We start from the raw sequence: 16308 nt of genomic DNA on the forward strand, positions 1-16308 counted from the left end.
AACAAAAATTCTATGGCATATAGAAAAGCGCCAGACTTTCCTCATCTGTTACAGATGTTGCCTTCTCTGGGAAAGGCTTATTGCAAATGTCAACACTAAAACTGGCTCTGTTTTGATAGGAATCTTGTTCTGTTTCTCTTTAAATCTTAAAACTACCAAATACTGACTTGTTGATTTGGACAGATTGTGGGAGGCCCCACAGCCTCCTCTTGAAGGAAAAAGGATCAGGTTTCTGCTTCCCCAGGAAACGGGGAATTATCTCTCTGCTGAATATGCATCAAGCAACACTCTGGTGTCATTTTTAAAGTGCTTATATTTTTCTTACAGGTAAGGTTGACGTTTGAAGCATCATCTTAATTAGCTGCTCACATTTAATGTAACTGGGCCGCAGTAAACAGTCATAATCAAAATAGCGATGTTGCCGTAGCAACCAAGATCCAACTCAATTTCTTTTCCTCTCTGCTCACAAGTGCTGCTTACCATCTAGGCAAGGATATGAAACAAATCTGCTGAAACCTCCTGTGTGAAATGAAAGTTAAAAACCGCTGGGGAAAAACATTCTTGAATGATTGTTTTAAGTGTTTCAGTGACGCTCCTGGCTCCAAATGGCTCCTGAAGGAAATTGTCTCCCCGGTTCTCTTGTCTGACAGCTTTGCCTCCTGAGAGCTGTTCCCCACACATGGACGGGATCAGGGGAATCATAGCTTTATTCCTGATCAAGCTGCAAGGTCCAGGAAGTGGGAGAGTTGACCCAGATAATCCTCCCTGGCTTTTCTAGCTATAAAGTGATCCTTTAACTTGGTTTTTCCTAAGCAAAATACAAAACCACACTGTTTTAAAACAAGCCTCAGGGCAAGCCTCAATTTCATGGAAAAGAAGACAGAGGATTATTAATCATTTTTATGCTGTAAGCCAGTAGTTCCTAAATTTTTACTATCTGAATCCTTTAGGGAAGCCCTCGAACTCCCCTGCTTGGCCCATCATCACTAGCACTGGTTCTAGTGATGTCAAATGATAGCCGTATGAAGATCACATTAGGGTTTTTTTTTCTTTTTTGTTAATTATTGCATATTTTGGTATGAAGATCATATTAATGAAGAAAATTAATGAGCAGATAAACTTTTTCTGTGTTCTAATTGCCAACCCCTTCACCCAGTGATTCTGGAGACTTAGTCTTGGTCTCAATTTTCTTATCTGGAAAATAAGACACAGTAGAGCCGGATATTTTCCGTGCTCTTGGATCCAGCTTGGTACGTGACTTCTTTATTAAACAGAATAGAAAAACAGTATCACCTTTTGGTAACGATAAGCCGACGCTGTGAGGGTTGTTTTGCTTGAGAAAACAAAACAAACCCTGTGGCTTCTCAGGAGGTCCTTGTTCCACCCTTACCTTCTTTTTATCGCTTTCCATGTAAGAAATGGGAATAATCCAATTGTGACATTAATCAAAGAGAAATCAGACAGAAATGTTTTCTTTGTAATTCATTTTGTATGTCATTAAAAAGAGGGGAATAATCTCATTGTGAGATTAATCAAAGAGAAATCAGACAAAAATGTTTTCTTTGTAATTCGTTTTGTATGCCATTAAAAAAGAAATAAGATAAAAAGAGATAGTGAAAAAACAAAGTAGAAAAATGGTGAAGAATATGAATAAGCAGTTCACAGAAAAGGAAACGCAAGTGGCCCGTAACTGTATGAAAAGCATCCCCGCCATACGAGTTGCCAGGGAAATGCAAACCCAAATTGGAGATACAACTTTAATGTCTGACAATATCAGAATTTGGCAAAGATGTGGAGAAACAGGAAAACCCGAACACTGCTGGTGGGGGTGTAATTGTTATTGTACAACCACTTTGGAGAGCAATTTGGCAGGATCTAGTCAAGTTGAAAATGCCCATTCCCTTCGATTCCATAATTCTACTTTTGGATGTATTTCCGGAGAAAGTCTCCTCCTGGTACATATGCACAAGGCGGTATGTATCAGGAGGCTCACTGAGGCCTTATTTGTGATAGTGAAAAATTACATACAGCCTACCTATCTATCAGGAAGAGGATGGATGAAAAATAATGCAGCATGTTCCTATATTAGAATACTATAAAGTAGTTTTACATAATCAACAAGGGCTAAAAGTAAAAAAATCATAAAGTAGCATGCAAAACTTTGTATATTGAAAGTTAAAATGACTACCACACACAAAGCAACACTCTTGCATATGGATACATATATATGTGCGTGTATGTGTGTATATATTTATATGATGAAAAATGGGCTGAGGGCTGGGCACGGTGGCTCAAGCCTATAACCCCAGCACTTTGGGAGGCTGAGGCAGGCAGGTCACTTGAGGCCAGGAGCTTGAGAACAGCCTGGCCAACATGGCAAAACCCCCTCTCTACTAAATACAAAAATTAGCTGGGTGCCAGCTACTCGGGTGGCTGAAGCACAAGAATCACTTGAACTTGGGAGGCAGAGATTGCAATGAGCTAAGATTAATTTTTTAAAATCGGGGGAGGGGCTAGAAGCAATCAAATTATTAGGTTGATGCAAAAGTAATTGTAGTTTTGGTCAATGCCAAAACCACAATTACTTTTGCACTAACCTATAATATCTGTGAAAAAGCAGTCAACTTTGATTTAAATGTTTAATAAAAAGAAAGTTTTGAAGCAAATAGGACAATGTGTTAGTTGCCAATTTGAGGTGGTGTGAGCTTGGATGTTATAGTTCTCTGTATTTAGAACATTTGAATTTTTCAAGAAAAATTTAAAATGCCAAAGTAGAAGATTGCTTACAAATCAGGACATTGGTCTTATTAAATTGCCCTGGCACCTACTTTTAGAACTATTTACTAATCATACCTGTCTTTGTTTTTTTTTTCCGGCATTCATTTTATTCCTCCGTGGTGGCCTCGTAGAGGACCCCGTCCTCTGCTCATGGCATCTGTTTGTCATTAGGATGAAGGGTGATAGCATATGCCACTTGCCCTCTGGGTGATTCATCCAGTTTGAACTTTCAGATATAAACAAGCACAGAAACTATGGTTTCAAAAGCACCTGACCAAACCATCCATCCCTTTGAAATGTTAATTTGGATTAAATATCGTGATATCTACACACTCTCACTTTGTGAGGATGTGGTTTTGTCCTTTAGAGGAACAGTTACAAATACTAAAATATATGAACCGTGGATGGCAGGATTGCTATCAGGAAAAAGGAAGCTTAAGCTTATTGTTTTTCTGTCACTAATTTTATGGGATTAATAAGATAGGATGTAAGGTGCCCTAGAACTCCAGCCCTGGTGTTATTACGCAGTAGGGAAAAGCCAGACTAAACCAAAAAGAGAACTCAAGCGAGGTGCTGATGGGTCGGAGTGAATCAGGGCCAGCTCACTTGCTGAACAGTAACCAAAAGGTTTGTACAGCTAGGAAGTGGGAGAAATGCCAGTAGTGAAAACAGGGAAAAGGAAAGGAGGATTGGCTTGGAGCGTCATAGGACAAATCCATGGAAGTTTAGCCAAAAACAAAAGTCTGTAGACATCTTATTGTTTATAACATGGACTGGGATGATTTCCAGCATCAAATCTCAGCCCTCCGGGACATAACTGTGTGGTAGGAACTTTCCACTGTTAACCCAGGTATATCAGCCCCACTCCTCCAGCACCAGGTTGCGTAATGTGTCATCATGCATGTATACATGTAATGAATTGTGTGATCAAGGGCCCTCTAGAAAGTGAAAAGTGGTGCTATTAATAATTCATTGAGGGTGGGGTGATGGCTCATGCCTGTAATCCCAGCACTTTAGGAGGCCGGAGCAGAAGGATCACTTGAGCCCAGGAATTCAAGACCCGCCTGGGCAACGTAGTGAGACCCCGCCTCTATAATCATAGTAATAATAATAATAATAATTAACTGAGACAACAGGCCTAAACCAGGACTGTCCTGGGCAAACTTTCCAGTCACTCTAGTGAGTACCAGTCCCTCTAGTAAGAGCACACTTTTATAGAAAGGAATGCCTGAAGTTAAAAGGTTAGCAGAATTGTTTACCTGGCTTCTTAGCCTAGCCCCCAAGCCCTCCAGAGCCTACCCCATTTCTTCCTCTCTTGTAAGGATTCTCTGCACCTTCCAGACCACCTCTCACTAGGCTCTTGGGCATTCTCATGTCTGCACCTAGTACTGGGCTTCCCCTCCCTGAAGTAGCTTTCTTCCTCGGCCTGGTCTGTGTGAGGATGACTTGCCTTCCCACTCCCAGCTTTTTTTAATTTTAATTTTTTTTTTTTTTTGAGTTGGAGTCTTGCTCTGTTGCCCAAGTTGGAATGCAGTGGCAAGATCTCGGCTCACTGCAACCTCCACCTCCTGGGTTCAAGCAATTCTCCTGCCTCAGCCTCCCAAGTAGCTGGGATTACAGGCACGCGCCACCACACCCAGCTAATTTTTGTATTTTTAGTAGAGACAGGGGTTTCACCATGTTGGTCAGACTGGTCTCAAACTGCTGACCTCATGATCTGCTTGCCTGGGCCTCCCAAAGTGCTGGGATTACAGGCGTGAGCCACTGCGCCCGGAGCCCAGTCCCAGCTTTACCTCTCATTCGGCTTTACTCTGCATTGCCTTCCGGAACTTGGCCATCCTTCACTGAGCTGAACCTATGCCTTGGCTGGTGGATGCTCCATAATTATTGAGTATGAAAGGGAGGGACAACTGGGCCACTTTGGAAGACTGGTCCTTGCTTCTTCGCAGACATGGTCTCCAGGGGCAGCTGGCCAAGGAGGACAATACAGCACACAGACCAACCAGTATGGGCATCTCGTGCTTCTCTAACAGTGAGGGACATCGTAGCACAGCATAAATCAACATGGCTGCCATCCGAATGCCACCTGATTTCTGAGAGCTTCAACATAAACCTTCAGGAAAGATTATTGAAACCAAAGCTTTCTTAAACCACAACTATAAAGAATGTCTAGCCAGGCATGGTGGCTCACACTTGTAATCTCAGCTACTTGGGAGCCTGAGGCCAGAGGATCACTTAAGCCCAGGAATTTGAGGCCAGCCTGACCAACACAGTGAGACCCCATCTCTACACAAAAAATTTAAAAATTAGCCGGGCGCCATGGTGGTGCATGTCTATAGTTCTAGCTACTCAGGAGGCTCAGGTGGGAGGAACCCTTGAACCGAGGCTTCGAGGCTACAGTGAGCTATGATCATGCCACTGCACTCTAGCTTAAGTAATAGAGTGAGACCCCTGTCTCCTTAAATAAAAAAAAGAAAAAAAAGAAAGAAAGAAAAGAAAAGTCTACACCAGCCATTGTCCAATAAAAATATTATGTGAGTTACACAGGTCATTTTAAATGTTCTAGAAGCTACAGTTTAAAACATAAAACAAAGAAGAAAAAATAAGAACCTAAACTATTGATTTTAATAATATATTTTATCTAACTCAATATATCCAACATATTTTCATTTTAACATGTAATTGATATTTTTAAATTATTGAGATAAATATTTGATATCATTTGGATGTCTTTCCCCCCTAAATCTCATGTTGAAATGTAATCCCCAGTGTTGGAAGGTGGGGCCTGGTGGGGGGGGCGTTTTTAATTTAATTAAAATTAAATTAATTAATTTGGGACCGCATCCAGCCTCAAATCACTTTCATTTGACTGTGTAGACTTCGTTACTTTTATTGCTATTGTAAAGTTTTTTTAAAAATCCTTAAACTATGTCAGTCTTTAGGAAATATCCCTGAGTAGTATTGTGTTTGGGCCATGAGGGTGGATCCCTCATGGCTTGGTGCTGTCCTCGAAATAGGGAGTGAGTTCTCACGAGATCTGGCTGTTTAAGTGTGTAGAACTCTCTCTCTTGCTCCTACTTTGGCTGTGTGACATGCCTGCTCCAGCTTCACCTTCCACCATTCATAAAATCTCCCTGAGGCCTTCTTAGAAGCCTAGCAGATGCCAGTGCCATACTTGTACAGCCTGCAGAACTATGAGCCGATTAAACCTCTTTTCTGTATAAATTACTCAATCTCGGGTATTTATTTATAGCAACACAAGAACGGACTAATACAATATTATTTTTTCATCCTAAGTTTTTGAAATCTGGTGTTATTTTCTGCTTATGGATCCATTCAGACTGGCTACATTCCAAGTGCCCAATGCCACACATGGCTAGTGGCTGACTGCTGTAGTGGAGAGTACAGATCTAGATGCACTAGATGCATTATGTTGCTCAAATCACTCTTTCTTTCTTTCTTTTCTTTCTTTCTTTCTTTTTTCTTTCTTTCTTCTTTCTCTTTCTCTCTCTCTCTCTCCTTCCTCCCTCCCTCCCTTCCTTCCTTCCTTCCTTCTTTCTTTCTTTCTTTCTTTTGTTTTTGAGACAGAGTATTGCCCTACCCAGGCTGGAGTGCAGGGGTGTGATCTGCAAGCTCCACCTCCTGGGTTAAAGAGAGTATCCTGCCTCAGCCTCCTGAGTAGCTGGGATTACAGGTATATGCCACCATGCCCAGCTAACTTTTGTATTTTTAGTAGAGATGGGGTTTTTCCATGTTGGCCAGGCTAGTCTCTAACTCCTGATCTCAAGTAATCTGCGTGCCTCAGCCTCCCAAACTGCTGGGATTATAGGTGTGAACCACTGCATTTGGCCTCAAATCACTTTCGTTAGACTGTGTAGACTTCCTTACTTTTATTGCTATTATAAAGTTCTTTTTTTTAATCCTTGAACTATGTCAGTCTTTAGGAAATATCCCCGAGTAGTATGTGTGTTGGGACTAGAGAGGAGTTTGGCTACTCATACTTTTAACTTTTGTTGCTTATGTTTCTCTCATTCGGAAGTGGTTAACCTTTGTTTCATTCATTCATTTGTTTATTCATTCCACAAATGTACCAAGTTCCTGGGCTCTGGAATTATTAAACATACAGGAAAGAGGTCTATTGTGTATTAGAGGTTTATTATGCCTATGAAAATAAAACTCATCAAATAAAAACATCCAAATTTTTTAATATGCTGGGTATCTGTGTTAGGCCAAATATACCAGACACTGTGTTAGGCCCTGGGGAAACAGCAGGTAACAAGAGAGACAAAAATCCTTGAGTAGGAGAAGTTAGAAAATAAACAAATTGGCCGGGCACAGTGGCTCATGCCTGTAATCCCAGCACTTTGGGAGGCTGAGGCAGGTGGATCACTTGAGGTCAGGAGTTCGAGACCAGCCTGGCCAACATGGCGAAACCCCGTCTTTACTAAAAATACAAAAAATTAGCCAGGTGTGGTGCTGGGCGCCTGTAGTCCCAGCTACTCAGGAGGCTGAGGCAGGAGAATGGCGTGAACCTGGGAGGCGGAGCTTGCAGCAAGCTGAGATGGAGCCACTGCACTCCAGCCTAAACAACAGAGCGAGACTCCATCTCAAAACTAAATAAATAAATAATAAACAAATCGTGTGTGTGTGTGTATTTAGGTGGTATTAGGTTTGTTGTTTTTCATTCAAGACTTTTTATTAGAATAGTCACAAGGCCATGGTTATCTGTTTTTTCCTTAATCTAAAGCTTTGACTGATTGGGTTGTTTAGGTGGCAGAGTGATCCAAACTTTTATTACTCATGTAAAGTATACCCTCAGTAGTGTGGCCAGGGTTGGGCTGCTGTCATCTACTAACCTGCCCCTTAGTGTCAGAAAGTTTGCCTGGGGATTCCCTGGACTATGTCCCCTGCCTCTGTTGCTCAGGGTGATCTTTGATAAACACCCTAGCTGGCACGGCACTGCAACCACCTTTTATTTCCTTTTATTTGCCTGTTCATAGTAGCAAAGTCTTCACTTCTACTTCCTTTTTTTTTTTTTTTTTTTTTGAGATAAGTTCTGGCTCTGTCACCCAGTCTGTATTGCAATGGCGTGATCTCAGCTCACGGCAACCTCTGCCTCCCGGGTTCAAGCGATTCTCCTACCTCAGCCTCCCAAGAAACTGAGATTACAGGCATATTCCAACACACCCGGCTAATTTTTGTATTTTTAGTAGAGACGGGGTTTCACCATGTTGGTCAGGCTTGTGTCAAACTGCTGACTTCCAGTGATCTGCCCACCTCGGCCTCCCAAAGTGTGGGGATTACAGGCACAAGTCACCGTGCCCGGCCTTATATTTTTTGGTATTTTTTTGATAGAGACAGGGTTTTACCATGTTGCCCAAGCTGGTCTCAAACTCCTGAGCTCAAGTGATTGTCCACCTTGGCCTCCCAAAGTTCTGGGATTACGGGTGTGAGCCACAGTGCCCAGCCTCCACTTCTGCTATGATAAAATTGCGTTCCTTGGTAGAAGCATTCCTCCTTAAGTTACTAAGGCTTCTAAACTAACAGAACACAGAAACCCAAGAAAGGCAATCAAACTATGAGTGGGACTCTAGATATTAGCTTTGTGAGAAATATTAGGCAGGGAAGGGAGATCGCGATAGCCAAGACTCAGGGGAGTGGGAGAAAGGTAATTTTTAAAAATTGTGATGAAATGCACATAACGTGACGTCTTAATCATTTTGAAGCATATAGTTCTGTAGTACTAAGTTCATTTGTATTGTTGTCAGCCAGTCTCCAGAACTCATCATGTAAAACTGAAACTCTATACCCATTAAACACTAAATCTGCATTTTCACCTTTTCCCCTCTCCCCAGCTTCTGGTAACCACCATTTTACTTTCTGTCTCTATGACTTTTTTTTTTTTCTTTTTAAGAGACAGGTCTTGTGCAGCCACCCAGGCTGGAGTCCAGTGGCAGTGGCGTGATCACAGTCCATTGCTGCCTTGATTTCCTGGACTCAAGTGATCCTCCCAGCTCAGCCTCCCAAGTAGCTAGGACTACAGGCATTCACCACCATGACAGCTAAATTTTTTATTTTTTTTGTAGAGGCAGGATCTTGCTATGTTGCCCAGGTTGGTCTCAAACTCCTGGCTTCAAGTGATCCTCCTGCCTTGGCCTCCTAAAGTGCTGGGATTACAGGTGTGAGCCACGGCACCCAACCCTGTCTCTATGAATCTGACCACTTTAGGTATCTCATCTAAGTGGAATCATACAGTATTTTCCTATTGTGACTGACTTATTTCACTTAGCATAATGTCCTCAGGGTTCATTCATGTTGTAGCATGTGTCAGAGTATCCTTTCTTTTTAAGGCTGAATAATACTTCATTGTGTGCACCTACATACACATTTTATTTTATTTTTGAGACAGAGTCTCGCTCTGTCACCTAGGCTGGAGTACAGGGGGATGATCTTGGCTCACAGCAACCTCCACCTCCCACATTCAAGAGATTCTTGTGCCTCAGCCACCTGAGTAACTGGGACTACAGGTGCATGTCACCACGCCTGGCTAATTTTTATATTTTTAGTAGATACAGGGTTTCACCATGTTGCCCAGGCTGGTCTTGAACTCCTGGGCTCAAGAGATCCACTTTCCTTGGCCCCTCAAAGTGCTGAGATTATAGACATGAGCCACCGCACCTGGCCTGCCAACCGCATTTTATTTATCCATTTATCTGTTGATAGCTGGGTTGCTTCTAACTCTTGGCTAGTGTGAATATGAGAAATGCAATTTGAAACAGTGTGCCCAGGAAAGGTGTGGTAGACTGAATTATTGTTCACCAATATTCTCTGCCTCTCCCTACAGGATAATCTTTCATCCTCATCCTTTTGAAATCAGGCTTGGCCATATGACTTCACGTTAGCCAGTGAAATATGAACAGAAGTAATAGAGCTTTCCCAATCACTGCTGGCTTCCCCATACTCTTTCCTCTGCTACAGTCACTAGGCAATGTTGAGATAGTAGCTGCTCTGTTGGTCTGGGTTCTGGAGTGAGGGTGAGGATGAACAGATCTACTTATATATGTGTATACTTGTAGTATGACACAGATCTCTGGGTATTGAGAAGTAACCCTTTGCTGTTTAATGCCCTTGAGATTTGGGGCTTACTTGTTAGGCAGCATAACCTGGCCCATTCTGACTGAGAAGCCCTCACTGAGAAAGTAACATCTGAGCAGAGACCTAGAGGAGGTGATATGTGGAGCAAGCATGTTCGATGGCAGAGCAACAGCAAGTGCAAAGATTCTAAAGAGAAGTTTGTTTCAAGGCTCAGGAAAGAAGCCAGATTTATGAAGGAGGCAGTGAAACAGACAGAGTGGTAGGTGCTAGTCAGACTTACATGCAGCCCTTAGGGCTGGGCTGGAGGTGGGACTGAATTTTGTTTGCCCAATGATTCTGTTCCCTCCTCCTTTCCTCCATGGAGAGTGAAATGGGTGGCTGTAGTGAAGGGGTAGAAGAAGGAATGAAGGAGAAAAAAGTGAGGTGTGGAGCAGGAAGATGCAGCCTAGCCCAGATCCATGGCCCGTGGCCCCTCGTATACTTAAAATGGTAGTGTCACCCATGAAGCCACCTTATCCAGGGCATGGTGAGGCTTCTGAAGTCTGACTTCTGTCATAAGATGAATAGTGCATCAAGAGTTGCTGATAAGTGATCATTGATGACCAGGACATCCCCCGCTACTTCCTGTTCACCTTGTTCTTTTCAAATGCCTGGGATTTAAAGAAAATTTTTCTTTTAATTTTATTTTTTAATTGGAAAAAGCATTTTATATTTACAGTTCAACTGATAATGCCAGTAGAGTGTATTACAGGATTTGTGGTTGCAAAAAGTTACGTAATTTAAGTTTACTGGTATTGCTACTCACCTAAGTGTAAACCAAATCTTATGTTCCCATTTGCAATTTAATTTGTAAATTAAAGTTTTGTTTGTTTTTGCTTTTTTTGTTTTTGTTTTTGTTTGTTTTGTTTTGTTTTGTTTTTTTGTTTTTGTTTTGTTTCTTTTGAGACATCTGTCACCCAGGCTGGAGTGCAGTGGTGCAATCTTGGCTCACTGCAACCTCTGCCTCCTGGGTTCAAGTGATTCTCCTGCCTCCCAAGTAGCTGGGACTACAGGCGCCCACCACCACACCCAGCTGATTTTTGTATTTTTAGTAGAGACAGGGTTTCGCCATGTTGGCCAGGCTGGTCTCTTAACTCCTGACCTCAGGTGATCCACCCGCTTTGGCCTCCCAAAGTGCTGAGCCACCACACCCGGCCAAATTAAAATGTTTTAAACATATAAGTCAATTATGAACATTAGTTTAAAGGGGACTCATGACTATTTTTAGAGCCACACAAGCCCAGGGAGCCTCCAACAGACCCACCAAGGAAGCGGGGCCTGGGAATTTAGGATTGTGTCATGCAGGGCCCTGAAAAAGGGACAGCTTCCCATCCAAGCAGCATAGAAGGAAACCGAATAAGCCACATACTCCTTCTTTCCTTAAATCCTGATACTTTTTCATTTTTAAAAACTTAAGTCTTGGCCAGGTGCTGTGTCTCACACCTATAATCCCAGCACTTCAGGAGGCTGAGGCGGGCAGATTACTTGAGCTAAGGAGTTCGAGACCAGACCAGCCTGGGCAACGTGGCGAAACCCTCTCCACAAAAAATACAAAAAAGTTAGCCGGATGTGGTGGCGTGCACCTGTAGACCCAGCTACTCTAGACTGAGGTGGGAGGACCGCCTGAGCCCAGGAGGCGGGCTCAGGCGGTGAGTTCTGGTTGCGCCATGGCACTCCAACCTGGGGGCAACGAGCAAAACCCTATCTAAAAAAAAATTAAAAAATAAAATAAAAATCCAGGTGCCCTGGCTCACGCCTGTAATTCTAACACTTTGGGAGGCCAAGGCAGGTGGATCACAAGGTCATGAGATCGAGACCATCCTGGCTAACACAGTGAAACCCCGTCTCTACTGAAAATACAAAAAATTAGCCAGGCTTGGTGGCAGGCGCCTGTAGTCCCAGCTAGCCAGGAGGCTGAGGCAGGAGAATCGCTTGAACCCCGGAGGCAGAGGTTGCAGTGAGCCAAGATCGCACCACTGCACTCCAGCCTAGGCGACAGAGTGAGATTCCGTCTCAAAACAAAACAAAACAAAACAAAAAAAAGCCTTGGATTCCTTTCAGCTCTGTAATATCCTTAAAACCATACATATGGCCTCTTAATCAGCAGTTGCTAGTAAAAGAAACTCTGGACAAATCAAGCAGCGTGGGTGGGTGGCTATTGATTCAGATGCATGCAGAAGGCAGAATTCTAAGTATCAAATCTATTTAGTAGAAATCTGTTACAGTTGAAAGCAAAAATGTTTCACAGAGATGAAACCCTGCTGTGCATTTATGAACCACAGAAATAGCCATGGAAAGTTCTCTGGAAGAATCCCTCATTAGATATCTGGGTTTCCAAAGGCTAATGGCGTCTCTCGCAGAACACAACCATTAATCTCAAGTGCTCCATGCCAGTTGACTGTCTTCTGAATTCAAATAAGCACCTACAACTCCTAAAGATGTAAAAATATTTTTAGGTGTATAACAATCTCAAGTATCAGGCTGAGCGTGGTGGCTCATGCCTATAATCCTAGCACTTTGGGAGGCCAAGGTGGGCAAATCACTGGAGGCCAGGAGTTCGAGACCAGCCTGACCAACATGGCAAAACCCCATCTCTACCAAAAATACAAAAAATTAGCCAGGCATAGTGGCATGCACCTGTGGTCCCAGCTACTCAGGAGGCTGAGGTGACAAGATCATTTGAGCCCAGGAGGTAGAGGCTGCAGTGAGTTGAGATCATGCCACTGCACTCCATCTTGGGTAACAGAGTAAGACTTCACCTCAAAAGGAATCTGAAGTGTGTATATGTTATCTATTTTCTTGTTGGCAAAGAGAAAATTTAACAATTGGATGCATGCAAAAGCATTGTGATACCAAGCCCTGCCCTCCTCTTTTTCTTCTTCTAATTTCTAAAGAAATCCTACTCATGATGGAAAATATATTGAAATAAAAAGGGAAGTTCCATTCAATTTAAATAATACTGGAATTATTAGGACCAGGGCCAGTGGTTTTTCCCCTCAACCATTGTGGGGTAAAAAAGCCATCTCAAGGTTTGAGAAGGGTAAATGCGTAACTCGAATAGGTACCAGCAAGAAGGGTGCTGTGCAGGGAATGGGAACAGCAAAATCTCTTAGGGAGCTCAAGGCAAATCAAATATTATAGTGCAGCAGGATTCAACATTGAGTTCCCACTCCTTTCAAGATCCATGCTTTGAGCCAGGGGAGGGAAGAGGGGTGGGGGGACATTATTGGTATTTGAGAGAAGGACCATTCTTTGTCCTGTGCACTGTGGAATGTTTACATCCTTGACCCCACTCACTAAATGCAAGTAGCACTTTGCAATCCCTGACACAAAAGCATCCCTAGACTCTCCCTGAAGACACTGCTATCCCCCTTTGACAGCTCTGCAAGGTTGGAATGCACCAACAGAGAGAAGAAGGTGGGGTTTGAATGTAGCTGTGAGGATGCATCACTGAGCAGGAACTGACTAGTACCCATCTTTCTTTCCACACATGGGCACATCAGGAAAGGAAGAGCAATTAGCTCTATTTGCTGGCAAAGAAAAGGTGACATCCAAAAAGCTACAACAGCCTCATGATTAGAGAGGAGGCTTTATAGTTGGTAGTAAAGCAAATTTTAAAAGGAAATCAAAGACTGAAATGGACTTCAGTCAGTGTTCAAAAGAGCTGACATAGTAAATGACTCAACCTGTATGTCATTGGTCTTCTGAAGGGGAAGCGTTGTTTCTCTGGCAGACTGCCTGACATGTGCATGAAAAATATAGGAGACAGGTAGCTTTTAGGCTCTTTTGTGGACACTGGATTTCAAAATTTTAAAATTAAATGAAACACAGATGAAAATTTAAAATCCTGCATATCAAAGCACACTGACCATTTACTTAATGGTCATTTAAGTAATGGCTTACTTAGTAAGTCATTAAGTAAGTAATGGAGTTACTTAAGACCATTTACTTCACAAGTATGTGCCATGTTGCTTGGCGTTTTCTGTATAAGTGGACAGTTTCGGGGGTTCAACTTTCCCAGTGTTGCTGCGGGGATCCCCTGCTCTCTCCCACCCACCCCATTGGCCCTTCCCAGTTTCTGTCTTCCAGCCACTACCCCCCAACCCCTACCCAGGACAAGGTCATCTACGGGGAAGAAGGGAGGAAGGGAGGAAGGGACCCGTCATCCTGCCATCACGGGACCCCATTCCCTATCCTTCTCCCTTCAGCTTTCTAATAGCAACATGATTTGTTAGGCAACTACCCGAGCTAAGGCTTCTTATTTGGTTGCTTGATATTAAAGTAGGCCACCAAAGGAAGTTTTAACATCTGTCCCCACAGAGGTTTGTTTTAATTTTTTTACAACAATTTTTTAAGACAAAGAGCCCCTTTTCATGAATTATTTGAGATTTGCTCACCTGAAGGCCACCACTCCTGATTTTTCTACAAACAAGGACATTCTCTTCTAAAATACAATAAAATCATCAAAACCAAGAAATTAACAGTGATGTGTTACTACCGTCTAATCCTTAGACCCCATTCACAGCTCTCCAGTTGCCCCAGTAATGTGCTTTACAATGAAAAGATGCAGTTTAAAAAAATTTTTTTTGCGTTTGGCTGTCATGGCTGTTTTTAGCCTACTTCAGTCTGGGACAGTAGCTCAGTCCTTCCTTGGTTTTCACAAACTTAGCAGTTCTAAAGAGAACAGGCCAAGAACTCCTCTCCTGCTGCTTCTATGCCATCAGGACCGGAAAGAGACCAGCATCTGCCTCCCTCCCCTTCCACCCATCCTGGAGGCTTCAGTCTAGTGATACGGTTGTTGGGAAGAACTTGGGCAGAAGCTCTGGGCATAGCAAGGTCAAGAAAAGTTTCTTTACTATTCCTTAAAAAAAAAAAAAAAAAAAAAAAAAGAGGGGCCTGGGACATAGCTTTAAGCTTTCTGGAAACTAGTGTAGCGGAATACTACCCCTGCTATCGAATTCTTTACAAAGTGTAGTCTCTGTTTTGGGTCCCCCCTGGCCACTCAGAGTTCTCTCTTTCCTTGAACCTCTAGGCTGGGTCTCAGGCTGCTGAAGAAAGGCCAGCTGGCAGAGGAGGAGAACTGGAAGCAGCCATGGAGAAATTTAGTTTCTATTTCTTCTTGCCACTTGGCCTGTGTTCATCAACCCTGCTTCTCTATTGCCATGGTCCTTTCAGAATAAGATTGCAGGACACCTCCGAACAGGGAGCATGCACTCATTCTGGTACCCTTGCACTGCATGTCTCCACTGAGTCCACAGTGTCCCAGTTAATGTCACTACATCATTTCATATCTATGTACATGCTGTGACTGTATTTCAGTTGTGTAATGTCTGTAACAATGTCTCTTCTTCCTACTTAGGTTCCAAGTACCTTAGATGAGGGACATGGTCTTCGGCATCCATCTGTATATCTTCAACAACTTGTAATGAGTTGCGTTAATATCAGCTTTCTGTAAATATGTGTTGAATGGTTGAATGCTTGTCCATGTGTAGGCCTGCATGTGACTCAAAGAATACATGTCCATATTCTTTTAGAATGTGCTGATACTTTCGGATAATCTATTTCTCTGATCTTTATATTACCATAGACATTCTAGAAGAAAGATTTTTTAGTGAAATCCTCATTTTAAAGTTCAGAAAGTTGGAGCCCAGAAAGGTTGTATGACTTGTCCAAGGTATCATTTCCAGCTAGTAGCAAAATTAGCACCCAAACCAAAATCCTACCTACTTTCCTAAAGCTCCACCCACTGCACCATGCACCTTCCTTCAGCATTGGCAAGTACAGATATGTGTATTATAGCTACTGATTGAGTTCGTAGGGGCAGGGAAATGTCAAAGCTAGTGATGCATAAAAGCTTATATCAGGGTCTGTCATGGAGGTCCAAGAGCAGGAGGTCCAAAAGCTTATATCAGGGTTTGTCATGGTCAGCTTCTGGTGAGGGCTCCTTTCCTGGCTTGCAGACAGCCACCTTCTCACTGTGTGCTCACATGGCTCTTCCTTAGTGCTTGCAAATAGAAATAAAAAAGAAATCTCCTCCTCCCTTCCTCCTTTTATAAGGTTACCAATCCTATCAGATTAGGATCCTACCTATAGGCCTCATTTAACTTTAATTACCTCCTAAAAAGCCCTCTCTCCAAATATAGTCATGGTAGGGGTTACAGCTTCAACACGTGAATTTTGTGGGGACACAATTCAGTCCATAGCATAGTGATAGTGTAAATATTTTTAAACACCTTCGACATACTATATAATATGAAAATAGTTTTTGTAGTGTGACGGATCCCCCACCAGGTTACTTAAGAGTATATGTCTGCTGCTTGAACCCTGAAGGCTGGGCAGTGAACCAAGGCCATGGTGCCCAGCTGAGGAGTAGGCGTCCTTGAAAACTCAGATATC

The 16308-nt window shown here is 42.8% G+C and overlaps 1 protein-coding gene across 3 annotated transcripts in view; it reads left to right on the top strand.

Annotated features, from left to right (window-relative positions):
* SHLD1 (shieldin complex subunit 1) overlaps positions 1-16308 on the top strand; it is a 113426-nt gene that overhangs the window by 95083 nt on the left and 2035 nt on the right. The gene's annotated exons all lie outside the window — the stretch shown is intronic.

This window comes from Theropithecus gelada, chromosome 10 (assembly GCF_003255815.1).
Source record: "Theropithecus gelada isolate Dixy chromosome 10, Tgel_1.0, whole genome shotgun sequence".
NCBI classification, from domain to species: Eukaryota; Metazoa; Chordata; class Mammalia; order Primates; family Cercopithecidae; genus Theropithecus; species Theropithecus gelada.